This window comes from Petromyzon marinus, unplaced genomic scaffold, assembly GCF_048934315.1.
Source record: "Petromyzon marinus isolate PM22_M1 ecotype Great Lakes invasive population unplaced genomic scaffold, UKy_Petmar_22M1.pri1.0 PM_Scaffold_12, whole genome shotgun sequence".
Taxonomy (NCBI): domain Eukaryota; kingdom Metazoa; phylum Chordata; class Hyperoartia; order Petromyzontiformes; family Petromyzontidae; genus Petromyzon; species Petromyzon marinus.
The window spans coordinates 701050-718268 of NW_027423080.1; positions in this window are offsets into that span (position 1 = coordinate 701050).

The window sequence follows — 17219 nt, forward strand, 5'->3', positions numbered from 1 at the left end:
CTCACTGAATAACACTAAACCCTGTGGGAGTCTCAGTGATTAACACTGAACCATGTGGGAGTCTCACTGATTAACAATGAACCCTATTGGAGACGCACTGATTAACACTGAACCCTGTGGGAGCCCCACTGATTAACACTGAACCCTATGGGAGTCTCACTGATTAACACTGAACACGATGGGAGTCTCACTGATTAACACTGAACCCTGTGGGAGTCTCACTGATTAACACTGAACCCTATGGGAGTCTCACTGAATAACACTGAACCCTGTGGGAGTCTCACTGATTAACACTGAACCCTGTGGGAGTCTCACGGATTAACACTGAACACTATGGGAGTATCACTGATTAACACTGAACCCTATGGGAGTCTCACTGATTAACAATGAACCCTGTGGGAGTCTCACTGATTAACACTGAACCCTATGGGAGTCTCACTGATTAACACTGAACCCTGTGGGAGTCTCACTGATGAACACTGAACCCTGTGGGAGTCTCACTGATTAACACTGAACCCTGTGGGAGTCTCACTGATTAACACTAAACCCTATGGGAGTCTCACTGATTAACACTGAACCCTGTGGGAGTCTCACTGATTAACACTGAACCCTATGGGAGTCTCACTGATTAACACTGAACCCTGTGGGAGTCTCACTGATTAACACTGAACCCTGTGGGAGTCTCACGGATTAACACTGAACCCTATGGGAGTCTCACTGATTAACACTGAACCCTGTGGGAGTCTCAATGATTAACCCCGAACCCTATGGGAGTCTCACTGATTAAAACTGAACCCTGTGGGAGTCTCACTGATTAACACTGAACCCAATGGGAGTCTCACTGATTAAAACTGAACCCTGTGGGAGTCTCACTGATTAACACTGAACCCAATGGGATTCTCACTGATTAACACTGAACCCTGTGGGAGTCTCACTGATTAACAATGAACCCTGTGGGAGTCTCACTGATTAACACTGAACCCTATGGGAGTCTCACTGATTAACACTGAACCCTGTGGGAGTCTCACTGATGAACACTGAACCCTGTGGGAGTCTCACTGATTAACACTGAACCCTGTGGGAGTCTCACTGATTAACACTGAACGCTGTGGGAGTCTCACTGATTAACACTGAACCCTGTGGGAGTCTCACTGATTAACACTGAACCCTATGGGAGTCTCACTGATTAAGACTGAACCCTGTGGGAGTCTCACTGATTAACACTGAACCCTATGGGAGTCTCACTGATTAACACTGAACCCTGTGGGAGTCTCACTGATTAACACTGAACCCTGTGGGAGTCTCACTGATTAACAATGAACCCTATGGGAGTCTCACTGATTAACACTGAACCCTGTGGGAGTCTCACTGATTAACACTGAACCCTATGGGAGTCTCAGTGATTAACACTGAACCCTGTGGGAGTCTCACTGATTAACACTGAACCCTGTGGGAGTATCACGGATTAACACTGAACCCTATGGGAGTCTCACTGATTAACAGTGAACCCTGTGGGAGTCTCATTGATTAACACTGAACCCTATTGGAGTCTCACTGATTAACACTGAACCCTGTGGGAGTCTCACTGATGAACACAAAACCCTGTGGGAGTCTCACTGATTAACATTGAACCCTGTGGGAGTCTCACTGATTAACACTGACCCCTATGGGAGTCTCACCAATTAACACTGAACCCTGTGGGAGTCTCACTGATTAACACTGAACCCTGAGGGAGTCTCACTGATTAACACCGAACCCTATGGGAGTCTCATTGATTAACACTGAACCCTATGGGAGTCTCACTGATTAATACTGAAGACTATGGGAGTCTCACTGATTAACACTGAACTCTATGGGAGTCTCACTGATTAACACTGAACACGATGGGAGTCTCATTGATTAACACTGATCCCAATGGGAGTCTCAGTGATTTACACTGAACACTATGGGAGTCTCACTGATTAACACTGAACCCTATGGGAGTCTCACTGATTAACACTGAACCCTATGGGAGTCTAACTGATTAACACCGAACCCTATGGGAGTCTCATTGATTAACACTGAACCCTATGGGAGTCTCACTGATTAATACTGAACCCTATGGGAGTCTCACTGATTACCACTGAGCCCTGTGGGAGTCTCACTGATTAACACTGAACCCTGTGGGAGTCTCACTGATTAACACTGAACCCTGTGGGAGTCTCACTGATTAACACTGAACCCTGTGGGAGTCTCACTGATTAACACTGAACCCTGTGGGAGTCTCACTGATTAACACTGAACCCTGTGGGAGTCTCACTGATTAACACTGAACGCTGTGGGAGTCTCACTGATTAACACTGAACCCTGTGGGAGTCTCACTGATTAACACTGAACCCTATGGGAGTCTCACTGATTAAGACTGAACCCTGTGGGAGTCTCACTGATTAACACTGAACCCTATGGGAGTCTCACTGATTAACACTGAACCCTGTGGGAGTCTCACTGATTAACACTGAACCCTGTGGGAGTCTCACTGATTAACAATGAACCCTATGGGAGTCTCACTGATTAACACTGAACCCTGTGGGAGTCTCACTGATTAACACTGAACCCTATGGGAGTCTCAGTGATTAACACTGAACCCTGTGGGAGTCTCACTGATTAACACTGAACCCTGTGGGAGTATCACGGATTAACACTGAACCCTATGGGAGTCTCACTGATTAACAGTGAACCCTGTGGGAGTCTCATTGATTAACACTGAACCCTATTGGAGTCTCACTGATTAACACTGAACCCTGTGGGAGTCTCACTGATGAACACAAAACCCTGTGGGAGTCTCACTGATTAACATTGAACCCTGTGGGAGTCTCACTGATTAACACTGACCCCTATGGGAGTCTCACCAATTAACACTGAACCCTGTGGGAGTCTCACTGATTAACACTGAACCCTGAGGGAGTCTCACTGATTAACACCGAACCCTATGGGAGTCTCATTGATTAACACTGAACCCTATGGGAGTCTCACTGATTAATACTGAAGACTATGGGAGTCTCACTGATTAACACTGAACTCTATGGGAGTCTCACTGATTAACACTGAACACGATGGGAGTCTCATTGATTAACACTGATCCCAATGGGAGTCTCAGTGATTTACACTGAACACTATGGGAGTCTCACTGATTAACACTGAACCCTATGGGAGTCTCACTGATTAACACTGAACCCTATGGGAGTCTAACTGATTAACACCGAACCCTATGGGAGTCTCATTGATTAACACTGAACCCTATGGGAGTCTCACTGATTAATACTGAACCCTATGGGAGTCTCACTGATTACCACTGAGCCCTGTGGGAGTCTCACTGATTAACACTGAACCCTGTGGGAGTCTCACTGATTAACACTGAACCCTGTGGGAGTCTCACTGATTAACACTGAACCCTATGGGAGTCTCACTGATTAACACTGAACCCTATGGGCGTCTCACTGATTAACACTGAACCCTATGGGAGCCTCACCGATTAACACTGAACCCTGTGGGAGTCTCACTGATTAACACTGAACCCTATGGGAATCTCGCTGATTAACACTGAACCCTGTGGGAGTATCACGGATTAACACTGAACCCTATGGGAGTCTCACTGATTAACAGTGAACCCTGTGGGAGTCTCATTGATTAACACTGAACCCTATTGGAGTCTCACTGATTAACACTGAACCCTGTGGGAGTCTCACTGATGAACACAAAACCCTGTGGGAGTCTCACTGATTAACATTGAACCCTGTGGGAGTCTCACTGATTAACACTGACCCCTATGGGAGTCTCACCAATTAACACTGAACCCTGTGGGAGTCTCACTGATTAACACTGAACCCTGAGGGAGTCTCACTGATTAACACCGAACCCTATGGGAGTCTCATTGATTAACACTGAACCCTATGGGAGTCTCACTGATTAATACTGAAGACTATGGGAGTCTCACTGATTAACACTGAACTCTATGGGAGTCTCACTGATTAACACTGAACACGATGGGAGTCTCATTGATTAACACTGATCCCAATGGGAGTCTCAGTGATTTACACTGAACACTATGGGAGTCTCACTGATTAACACTGAACCCTATGGGAGTCTCACTGATTAACACTGAACCCTATGGGAGTCTAACTGATTAACACCGAACCCTATGGGAGTCTCATTGATTAACACTGAACCCTATGGGAGTCTCACTGATTAATACTGAACCCTATGGGAGTCTCACTGATTACCACTGAGCCCTGTGGGAGTCTCACTGATTAACACTGAACCCTGTGGGAGTCTCACTGATTAACACTGAACCCTGTGGGAGTCTCACTGATTAACACTGAACCCTATGGGAGTCTCACTGATTAACACTGAACCCTATGGGCGTCTCACTGATTAACACTGAACCCTATGGGAGCCTCACCGATTAACACTGAACCCTGTGGGAGTCTCACTGATTAACACTGAACCCTATGGGAATCTCGCTGATTAACACTGAACCCTGTGGGAGTCTCACTGATTAACACTGAACCCTATGGGAGTCTCAGTGATTAACACTAAACCCTGTGGGAGTCTCACTGATTAACACTGAACCCTATGGGAGTCTCACTGATTAACACTGAACCCTGTGGGAGTCTCACTGATGAACACTGAACCCTGTGGGAGTCTCACTGATTAACAATGAACCCTATGGGAGTCTCACTGATTAACACTGAACCCTGTGGGAGTCTCACTGATTAACACTGAACCCTGTGGGAGTCTCACTGATTAACACTGAACGCTGTGGGAGTCTCACTGATTAACACTGAACCCTGTGGGAGTCTCACTGATTAACACTGAACCCTATGGGAGTCTCACTGATTAAGACTGAACCCTGTGGGAGTCTCACTGATTAACACTGAACCCTATGGGAGTCTCACGGATTAACACTGAACCCTATGGGAGTCTCACTGATTAACAGTGAACCCTGTGGGAGTCTCACTGATTAACACTGAACCCTATTGGAGTCTCACTGATTAACACTGAACCCTGTGGGAGTCTCACTGATTAACACTGAACCCTATGGGAGTCTCAGTGATTAACACTGAACCCTGTGGGAGTCTCACTGATTAACACTGAACCCTGTGGGAGTATCACGGATTAACACTGAACCCTATGGGAGTCTCACTGATTAACAGTGAACCCTGTGGGAGTCTCACTGATTAACACTGAACCCTATTGGAGTCTCACTGATTAACACTGAACCCTGTGGGAGTCTCACTGATTAACACAAAACCCTGTGGGAGTCTCACTGATTAACATTGAACCCTGTGGGAGTCTCACTGATTAACACTGACCCCTATGGGAGTCTCACCAATTAACACTGAACCCTGTGGGAGTCTCACTGATTAACACTGAACCCTGAGGGAGTCTCACTGATTAACACCGAACCCTATGGGAGTCTCATTGATTAACACTGAACCCTATGGGAGTCTCACTGATTAATACTGAAGCCTATGGGAGTCTCACTGATTAACACTGAACTCTATGGGAGTCTCACTGATTAACACTGAACACGATGGGAGTCTCATTGATTAACACTGAACCCAATGGGAGTCTCAGTGATTTACACTGAACACTATGGGAGTCTCACTGATTAACACTGAACCCTGTGGGAGTCTCACTGATTAACACTGAACCCTGTGGGGGTCTCACTGATTAACACTGAACCCTATGGGCGTCTCACTGATTAACACTGAACCCTATGGGAGCCTCACCGATTAACACTGAACCCTGTGGGAGTCTCACTGATTAACACTGAACCCTATGGGAATCTCGCTGATTAACACTGAACCCTGTGGGAGTCTCACTGATTAACACTGAACCCTATGGGAGTCTCAGTGATTAACACTAAACCCTGTGGGAGTCTCACTGATTAACACTGAACCCTATGGGAGTCTCAGTGATTAACACTAAACCCTGTGGGAGTCTCACTGATTAACACTGAACCCTATGGGAGTCTCACTGATTAACACTAAACCCTGTGGGAGTCTCACTGATTAACACCGAACCCTGTGGGAGCCCCACTGATTAACACTGAACCCTATGGGAGTCTCACTGATTAACACTGAACATGATGGGAGTCTCACTGATTAACACTGAACCCTGTGGGAGTCTCACTGATTAACACTGAACCCTATGGGAGTCTCACTGAATAACACTGAAACCTGTGGGAGTCTCACTGATTAACACTGAACCCTGTGGGAGTCTCACTGATTAACACCGAACCCTATGGGAGTCTCATTGTTTAACACTGACCCCTATGGGAGTCTCACTGATTAACACTGAACCCTATGGGAGTCTCACTGATTAACACTGAACCCTGTGGGAGTCTCACTGATTAACACCGAACCCTGTGGGAGCCCCACTGATTAACACTGAACCCTATGGGAGTCTCACTGATTAAAACTGAACACGATGGGAGTCTCACTGATTAACACTGAACCATATGGGAGTCTCACTGATTAACACTGAACCCTATGGGAGTCTCACTGATTAACACTGAACCCTGTGGGAGTCTCACTGATTAACCCTGAACCCTGTGGGAGCCCCACTGATTAACACTGAACCCTATGGGAGTCCCACTGATTAAAACTGAACACGATGGGAGTCTCACTGATTAACACTGAACCATATGGGAGTCTCAATGATTAACACTGAACCCTATGGGAGTCTCACTGATTAACACTGAACCCTGTGGGAGTCTCACTGATTAACACTGAACCCTGTGGGAGTCTCACTGATTAACACTGAACCCTATGGGAGTCTCACTGATTAACACTGAACCCTGTGGGAGTCTCGCTGATTAACACTGAACACTATGGGAGTATCACTGATTAACAATGAACCCTGTGGGAGTCTCACTGACTAACACTTAACCATATGGGAGTCTCACTAATTAACACTGAACCCTATGGGAGTCTCACTGATTAACACTGAACCCTATGGGAGTCTCACCGATTAACACTGAACCCTGTGGGAGTCTCACTGATTAACACTGAACCCTGTGGGAGCCCCACTGATTAACACTGAACTCTATGGGAGTCTTACTGATTAACACTGAACCCTATGGGAGTCTCAGTGATTTACACTGAACACTATGGGAGTCTCACTGATTAACACTGAACCCTATGGGAGTCTCACTGATTAACACTGAACCCTATGGGAGTCTCACTGATTAACACCGAACCCTATGGGAGTCTCACTGATTAACACTGAACCCTGTGGGAGTCTCACTGATTAACAACGAACCCTATGGGAGTCTCATTGATTAACACTGAACCCTATGGGAGTCTCACTGATTCATACTGAAGCCTATGGTAGTCTCACTGATTAACACTGAACCCTGTGGGAGTCTCACTGATTAACACCGAACCCTGTGGGAGCCCCACTGATTAATACTGAACCCTGTGGAAGTCTCACTGATTAACACTGAACCCTGTGGGAGTCTCACTGATTAACACTGAACCCTATGGGAATCTCGCTGATTAACACTGAACCCGGTGGGAGTCTCACTGATTTAATACTGAACCCTATGGGAGTCTCACTGATTAACACTGAACCCTGTGGGAGTCTCACTGATTAACACCGAACCCTGTGGGAGCCAAACTGATTAACAAAGAACCCTGTGGGAGTCTCACTGATTAACACTGAACCCTGTGGGAGTCTCACTGATTAACACTGAACCCTATGGGAGTCTCACTGATTAACACTGAACCCTATGGGAGTCTCATTGATTAACACTGAACCCTGTGGGAGTCTCACCGATTAACACTGAACCCTGTGGGAGTCTCACTGATTAACACTGAACCCTGAGGGAGTCTCACTGATTAACACCGAACCCTATGGGAGTCTCATTGATTAACACTGAACCCTATGGGAGTCTCACTGATTAACACTGAACCCTATGGGAGTCTCACTGATTAACACCGAACCCTAAGGGAGTCTCAGTGATTAACACTGAACCCTGTGGGAGTCTCACTGATTAACACTGAACCCTGAGGGAGTCTAACTGATTAACACTGAACACTATGGGAGTCTCACTGATTAACACTGAACCCTATGGGAGTCTCACTGATTAACACTGAACCCTATGGGAGTCTCACTGATTAACACCGAACCCTAAGGGAGTCTCAGTGATTAACACTGAACCCTATGGGAGTCTCACTGATTAATACTGAACCCTATGGGAGTCTCACTGATTAACACTGAGCCCTGTGGGAGTCTCACTGATTAACACTGAACCCTGTGGGAGTCTCACTGATTAACACTGAACCCTGTGGGAGTCTCACTGATTAATACTGAACCCTATGGGAGTCTCACTGATTAACACTGAACCCTATGGGAGTCTCACTGATTAACACTGAACCCTGTGGGAGTCTCACTGATTAACACTGAACCCTGTGGGAGTCTCACTGATTAACACCGAACCCTATGGGAGTCTCATTGTTTAACACTGACCCCTATGGGAGTCTCACTGATTAACACTGAACCCTATGGGAGTCTCACTGATTAACACTGAACCCTGTGGGAGTCTCATTGATTAACACCGAACCCTGTGGGAGCCCCACTGATTAACACTGAACCCTATGGGAGTCTCACTGATTAACACTGAACATGATGGGAGTCTCACTGATTAACACTGAACCCTGTGGGAGTCTCACTGATTAACACTGAACCCTATGGGAGTCTCACTGAATAACACTGAAACCTGTGGGAGTCTCACTGATTAACACTGAACCCTGTGGGAGTCTCACTGATTAACACCGAACCCTATGGGAGTCTCATTGTTTAACACTGACCCCTATGGGAGTCTCACTGATTAACACTGAACCCTATGGGAGTCTCACTGATTAACACTGAACCCTGTGGGAGTCTCACTGATTAACACCGAACCCTGTGGGAGCCCCACTGATTAACACTGAACCCTATGGGAGTCTCACTGATTAAAACTGAACACGATGGGAGTCTCACTGATTAACACTGAACCATATGGGAGTCTCAATGATTAACACTGAACCCTATGGGAGTCTCACTGATTAACACTGAACCCTGTGGGAGTCTCACTGATTAACACTGAACCCTGTGGGAGTCTCACTGATTAACACTGAACCCTATGGGAGTCTCACTGATTAACACTGAACCCTGTGGGAGTCTCGCTGATTAACACTGAACACTATGGGAGTATCACTGATTAACAATGAACCCTGTGGGAGTCTCACTGATTAACACTGAACCATATGGGAGTCTCACTAATTAACACTGAACCCTATGGGAGTCTCACTGATTAACACTGAACCCTATGGGAGTCTCACCGATTAACACTGAACCCTGTGGGAGTCTCCCTGATTAACACTGAACCCTGTGGGAGCCCCACTGATTAACACTGAACTCTATGGGAGTCTTACTGATTAACACTGAACCCTATGGGAGTCTCAGTGATTTACACTGAACACTATGGGAGTCTCACTGATTAACACTGAACCCTATGGGAGTCTCACTGATTAACACTGAACCCTATGGGAGTCTCACTGATTAACACCGAACCCTATGGGAGTCTCACTGATTAACACTGAACCCTGTGGGAGTCTCACTGATAAACACTGAACCCTATGGGAGTCTCACTGATTAACACTGAACCCTATGGGAGGCTCATTGATTAACACTGAACCCTGTGGGAGTCTCACGGATTAACACTGAACCCTATGGGAGTCTCACTGATTAACACTGAACCCTGTGGGAGTCTCACTGATTAACAACGAACCCTATGGGAGTCTCATTGATTAACACTGAACCCTATGGGAGTCTCACTGATTCATACTGAAGCCTATGGTAGTCTCACTGATTAACACTGAACCCTGTGGGAGTCTCACTGATTAACACCGAACCCTGTGGGAGCCCCACTGATTAATACTGAACCCTGTGGAAGTCTCACTGATTAACACTGAACCCTGTGGGAGTCTCACTGATTAACACTGAACCCTATGGGAATCTCGCTGTTTAACACTGAACCCGGTGGGAGTCTCACTGATTTAATACTGAACCCTATGGGAGTCTCACTGATTAACACTGAACCCTGTGGGAGTCTCACTGATTAACACCGAACCCTGTGGGAGCCAAACTGATTAACAAAGAACCCTGTGGGAGTCTCACTGATTAACACTGAACCCTGTGGGAGTCTCACTGATTAACACTGAACCCTATGGGAGTCTCACTGATTAACACTGAACCCTATGGGAGTCTCATTGATTAACACTGAACCCTGTGGGAGTCTCACCGATTAACACTGAACCCTGTGGGAGTCTCACTGATTAACACTGAACCCTGAGGGAGTCTCACTGATTAACACCGAACCCTATGGGAGTCTCATTGATTAACACTGAACCCTATGGGAGTCTCACTGATTAACACTGAACCCTATGGGAGTCTCACTGATTAACACCGAACCCTAAGGGAGTCTCAGTGATTAACACTGAACCCTGTGGGAGTCTCACTGATTAACACTGAACCCTGAGGGAGTCTAACTGATTAACACTGAACACTATGGGAGTCTCACTGATTAACACTGAACCCTATGGGAGTCTCACTGATTAACACTGAACCCTATGGGAGTCTCACTGATTAACACCGAACCCTAAGGGAGTCTCAGTGATTAACACTGAACCCTATGGGAGTCTCACTGATTAATACTGAACCCTATGGGAGTCTCACTGATTAACACTGAGCCCTGTGGGAGTCTCACTGATTAACACTGAACCCTGTGGGAGTCTCACTGATTAACACTGAACCCTGTGGGAGTCTCACTGATTAATACTGAACCCTATGGGAGTCTCATTGATTAACACTGAACCCTATGGGAGTCTCACTGATTAACACTGAACCCTGTGGGAGTCTCACTGATTAACACTGAACCCTGTGGGAGTCTCACGGATTAACACTGAACCCTATGGGAGTCTCACTGATTAACACTGAACCCTGAGGGAGTCTCACTGATTAACACCGAACCCTATGGGAGTCTCATTGATTAATACTGAACCCTATGGGAGTCTCACTGATTAATACTGAAGCCTATGGGAGTCTCACTGATTAACACTGAACTCTATGGGAGTCTCACTGATTAACACTGAACACGATGGGAGTCTCATTGATTAACACTGAACCCAATGGGAGTCTCAGTGATTTACACTGAACACTATGGGAGTCTCACTGATTAACACTGAACCCTATGGGAGTCTCACTGATTAACACTGAACCCTATGGGAGTCTCACTGATTAACACCGAACCCTATGGGAGTCTCATTGATTAACACTGAACCCTATGGGAGTCTCACTGATTAACACTGAACCCTATGGGAGTCTCACTGATTAACACTGAACCCTATTGGAGTCTCACTGATTAACACTGAACCCTGTGGGAGTCTCACTGATTAACACAAAACCCTGTGGGAGTCTCACTGATTAACATTGAACCCTGTGGGAGTCTCACTGATTAACACTGACCCCTATGGGAGTCTCACCAATTAACACTGAACCCTGTGGGAGTCTCACTGATTAACACTGAACCCTGAGGGAGTCTCACTGATTAACACCGAACCCTATGGGAGTCTCATTGATTAACACTGAACCCTATGGGAGTCTCACTGATTAATACTGAAGCCTATGGGAGTCTCACTGATTAACACTGAACTCTATGGGAGTCTCACTGATTAACACTGAACACGATGGGAGTCTCATTGATTAACACTGAACCCAATGGGAGTCTCAGTGATTTACACTGAACACTATGGGAGTCTCACTGATTAACACTGAACCCTGTGGGAGTCTCACTGATTAACACTGAACCCTGTGGGGGTCTCACTGATTAACACTGAACCCTATGGGCGTCTCACTGATTAACACTGAACCCTATGGGAGCCTCACCGATTAACACTGAACCCTGTGGGAGTCTCACTGATTAACACTGAACCCTATGGGAATCTCGCTGATTAACACTGAACCCTGTGGGAGTCTCACTGATTAACACTGAACCCTATGGGAGTCTCAGTGATTAACACTAAACCCTGTGGGAGTCTCACTGATTAACACTGAACCCTATGGGAGTCTCACTGATTAACACTAAACCCTGTGGGAGTCTCACTGATTAACACCGAACCCTGTGGGAGCCCCACTGATTAACACTGAACCCTATGGGAGTCTCACTGATTAACACTGAACATGATGGGAGTCTCACTGATTAACACTGAACCCTGTGGGAGTCTCACTGATTAACACTGAACCCTATGGGAGTCTCACTGAATAACACTGAAACCTGTGGGAGTCTCACTGATTAACACTGAACCCTGTGGGAGTCTCACTGATTAACACCGAACCCTATGGGAGTCTCATTGTTTAACACTGACCCCTATGGGAGTCTCACTGATTAACACTGAACCCTATGGGAGTCTCACTGATTAACACTGAACCCTGTTGGAGTCTCACTGATTAACACCGAACCCTGTGGGAGCCCCACTGATTAACACTGAACCCTATGGGAGTCTCACTGATTAAAACTGAACACGATGGGAGTCTCAATGATTAACACTGAACCATATGGGAGTCTCACTGATTAACACTGAACCCTATGGGAGTCTCACTGATTAACACTGAACCCTGTGGGAGTCTCACTGATTAACCCTGAACCCTGTGGGAGCCCCACTGATTAACACTGAACCCTATGGGAGTCTCACTGATTAAAACTGAACACGATGGGAGTCTCACTGATTAACACTGAACCATATGGGAGTCTCAATGATTAACACTGAACCCTATGGGAGTCTCACTGATTAACACTGAACCCTGTGGGAGTCTCACTGATTAACACTGAACCCTGTGGGAGTCTCACTGATTAACACTGAACCCTATGGGAGTCTCACTGATTAACACTGAACCCTGTGGGAGTCTCGCTGATTAACACTGAACACTATGGGAGTATCACTGATTAACAATGAACCCTGTGGGAGTCTCACTGATTAACACTGAACCATATGGGAGTCTCACTAATTAACACTGAACCCTATGGGAGTCTCACTGATTAACACTGAACCCTATGGGAGTCTCACCGATTAACACTGAACCCTGTGGGAGTCTCACTGATTAACACTGAACCCTGTGGGAGCCCCACTGATTAACACTGAACTCTATGGGAGTCTTACTGATTAACACTGAACCCTATGGGAGTCTCAGTGATTTACACTGAACACTATGGGAGTCTCACTGATTAACACTGAACCCTATGGGAGTCTCACTGATTAACACTGAACCCTATGGGAGTCTCACTGATTAACACCGAACCCTATGGGAGTCTCACTGATTAACACTGAACCCTGTGGGAGTCTCACTGATTAACACTGAACCCTATGGGAGTCTCACTGATTAACACTGAACCCTATGGGAGGCTCATTGATTAACACTGAACCCTGTGGGAGTCTCATGGATTAACACTGAACCCTATGGGAGTCTCACTGATTAACACTGAACCCTGTGGGAGTCTCACTGATTAACAACGAACCCTATGGGAGTCTCATTGATTAACACTGAACCCTATGGGAGTCTCACTGATTCATACTGAAGCCTATGGTAGTCTCACTGATTAACACTGAACCCTGTGGGAGTCTCACTGATTAACACCGAACCATGTGGGAGCCCCACTGATTAATACTGAACCCTGTGGAAGTCTCACTGATTAACACTGAACCCTGTGGGAGTCTCACTGATTAACACTGAACCCTATGGGAATCTCACTGATTAACACTGAACCCTATGGGCGTCTCACTGATTAACACAGAACCCTATGGGAGCCTCACCGATTAACACTGAACCCTGTGGGAGTCTCACTGATTAACACTGAACCCTATGGGAATCTCGCTGATTAACACTGAACCCTGTGGGAGTCTCACTGATTAACACTGAACCCTATGGGAGTCTCAGTGATTAACACTAAACCCTGTGGGAGTCTCACTGATTAACACTGAACCCTATGGGAGTCTCACTGATTAACACTGAACCCTGTGGGAGTCTCACCGATTAACACCGAACCCTGTGGGAGTCTCACTGATTAACACTGAACCCTATGGGAGTCTCACTGATTAACACTGAACATGATGGGAGTCTCACTGATTAACACTGAACCCTGTGGGAGTCTCACTGATTAACACTGAACCCTATGGGAGTCTCACTGAATAACACTGAACCCTGTGGGAGTCTCACTGATTAACCCTGAACCCTGTGGGAGCCCCACTGATTAACACTGAACCCTATGGGAGTCTCACTAATTAAAACTGAACACGATGGGAGTCTCACTGATTAACACTGAACCCTATGGGAGTCTCACCGATTAACACTGAACCCTGTGGGAGTCTCACTGATTAACACTGAACCCTGTGGGAGCCCCACTGATTAACACTGAACTCTATGGGAGTCTTACTGATTAACACTGAACCCTATGGGAGTCTCAGTGATTTACACTGAACACTATGGGAGTCTCACTGATTAACACTGAACCCTATGGGAGTCTCACTGATTAACACTGAACCCTATGGGAGTCTCACTGATTAACACCGAACCCTATGGGAGTCTCACTAATTAACACTGAACCCTATGAGAGTCTCACTGATTAACACTGAACCCTGTGGGAGTCTCACTGATTAACACCAAACCCTGTGGGAGCCCCACTGATTAACACTGAACCCTGTGGGAGTCTCACTGATTAACACTGAACCCTGTGGGAGTCTCACTGATTAACACTGAACCCTGTGGGAGTCTCACTGATTAACACTGAACCCTATGGGAGTCTCACTGATTAACACTGAACCCTATGGGAGGCTCATTGATTAACACTGAACCCTGTGGGAGTCTCACGGATTAACACTGAACCCTATGGGAGTCTCACTGATTAACACTGAACCCTGTGGGAGTCTCACTGATTAACAACGAACCCTATGGGAGTCTCATTGATTAACACTGAACCCTATGGGAGTCTCACTGATTCATACTGAAGCCTATGGTAGTCTCACTGATTAACACTGAACCCTGTGGGAGTCTCACTGATTAACACCGAACCCTGTGGGAGCCCCACTGATTAATACTGAACCCTGTGGAAGTCTCACTGATTAACACTGAACCCTGTGGGAGTCTCACTGATTAACACTGAACCCTATGGGAATCTCGCTGATTAACACTGAACCCGGTGGGAGTCTCACTGATTTAATACTGAACCCTATGGGAGTCTCACTGATTAACACTGAACCCTGTGGGAGTCTCACTGATTAACACCGAACCCTGTGGGAGCCAAACTGATTAACAAAGAACCCTGTGGGAGTCTCACTGATTAACACTGAACCCTGTGGGAGTCTCACTGATTAACACTGAACCCTATGGGAGTCTCACTGATTAACACTGAACCCTATGGGAGTCTCATTGATTAACACTGAACCCTGTGGGAGTCTCACCGATTAACACTGAACCCTGTGGGAGTCTCACTGATTAACACTGAACCCTGAGGGAGTCTCACTGATTAACACCGAACCCTATGGGAGTCTCATTGATTAACACTGAACCCTATGGGAGTCTCACTGATTAACACTGAACCCTATGGGAGTCTCACTGATTAACACCGAACCCTAAGGGAGTCTCAGTGATTAACACTGAACCCTGTGGGAGTCTCACTGATTAACACTGAACCCTGAGGGAGTCTAACTGATTAACACTGAACACTATGGGAGTCTCACTCATTAACACTGAACCCTATGGGAGTCTCACTGATTAACACTGAACCCTATGGGAGTCTCACTGATTAACACCGAACCCTAAGGGAGTCTCAGTGATTAACACTGAACCCTATGGGAGTCTCACTGATTAATACTGAACCCTATGGGAGTCTCACTGATTAACACTGAGCCCTGTGGGAGTCTCACTGATTAACACTGAACCCTGTGGGAGTCTCACTGATTAACACTGAACCCTGTGGGAGTCTCACTGATTAATACTGAACCCTATGGGAGTCTCACTGATTAACACTGAACCCTATGGGAGTCTCACTGATTAACACTGAACCCTGTGGGAGTCTCACTGATTAACACTGAACCCTGTGGGAGTCTCACGGATTAACACTGAACCCTATGGGAGTCTCACTGATTAACACTGAACCCTGAGGGAGTCTCACTGATTAACACCGAACCCTATGGGAGTCTCATTGATTAATACTGAACCCTATGGGAGTCTCACTGATTAATACTGAAGCCTATGGGAGTCTCACTGATTAACACTGAACTCTATGGGAGTCTCACTGATTAACACTGAACACGATGGGAGTCTCATTGATTAACACTGAACCCAATGGGAGTCTCAGTGATTTACACTGAACACTATGGGAGTCTCACTGATTAACACTGAACCCTATGGGAGTCTCACTGATTAACACTGAACCCTATGGGAGTCTCACTGATTAACACCGAACCCTATGGGAGTCTCATTGATTAACACTGAACCCTATGGGAGTCTCACTGATTAATACTGAACCCTATGGGAGTCTCACTGATTAACACCGAACCCTATGGGAGTCTCATTGATTAACACTGAACCCTATGGGAGTCTCACTGATTAACCCTGAACCCTGTGGGAGCCCCACTGATTAACACTGAACCCTATGGGAGTCTCACTGATTAAAACTGAACACGATGGGAGTCTCACTGATTAACACTGAACCATATGGGAGTCTCAATGATTAACACTGAACCCTATGGGAGTCTCACTGATTAACACTGAACCCTGTGGGAGTCTCACTGATTAACACTGAACCCTGTGGGAGTCTCACTGATTAACACTGAACCCTATGGGAGTCTCACTGATTAACACTGAACCCTGTGGGAGTCTCGCTGATTAACACTGAACACTATGGGAGTATCACTGATTAACAATGAACCCTGTGGGAGTCTCACTGATTAACACTGAACCATATGGGAGTCTCACTAATTAACACTGAACCCTATGGGAGTCTCACTGATTAACACTGAACCCTATGGGAGTCTCACCGATTAACACTGAACCCTGTGGGAGTCTCACTGATTAACACTGAACCCTGTGGGAGCCCCACTGATTAACACTGAACTCTATGGGAGTCTTACTGATTA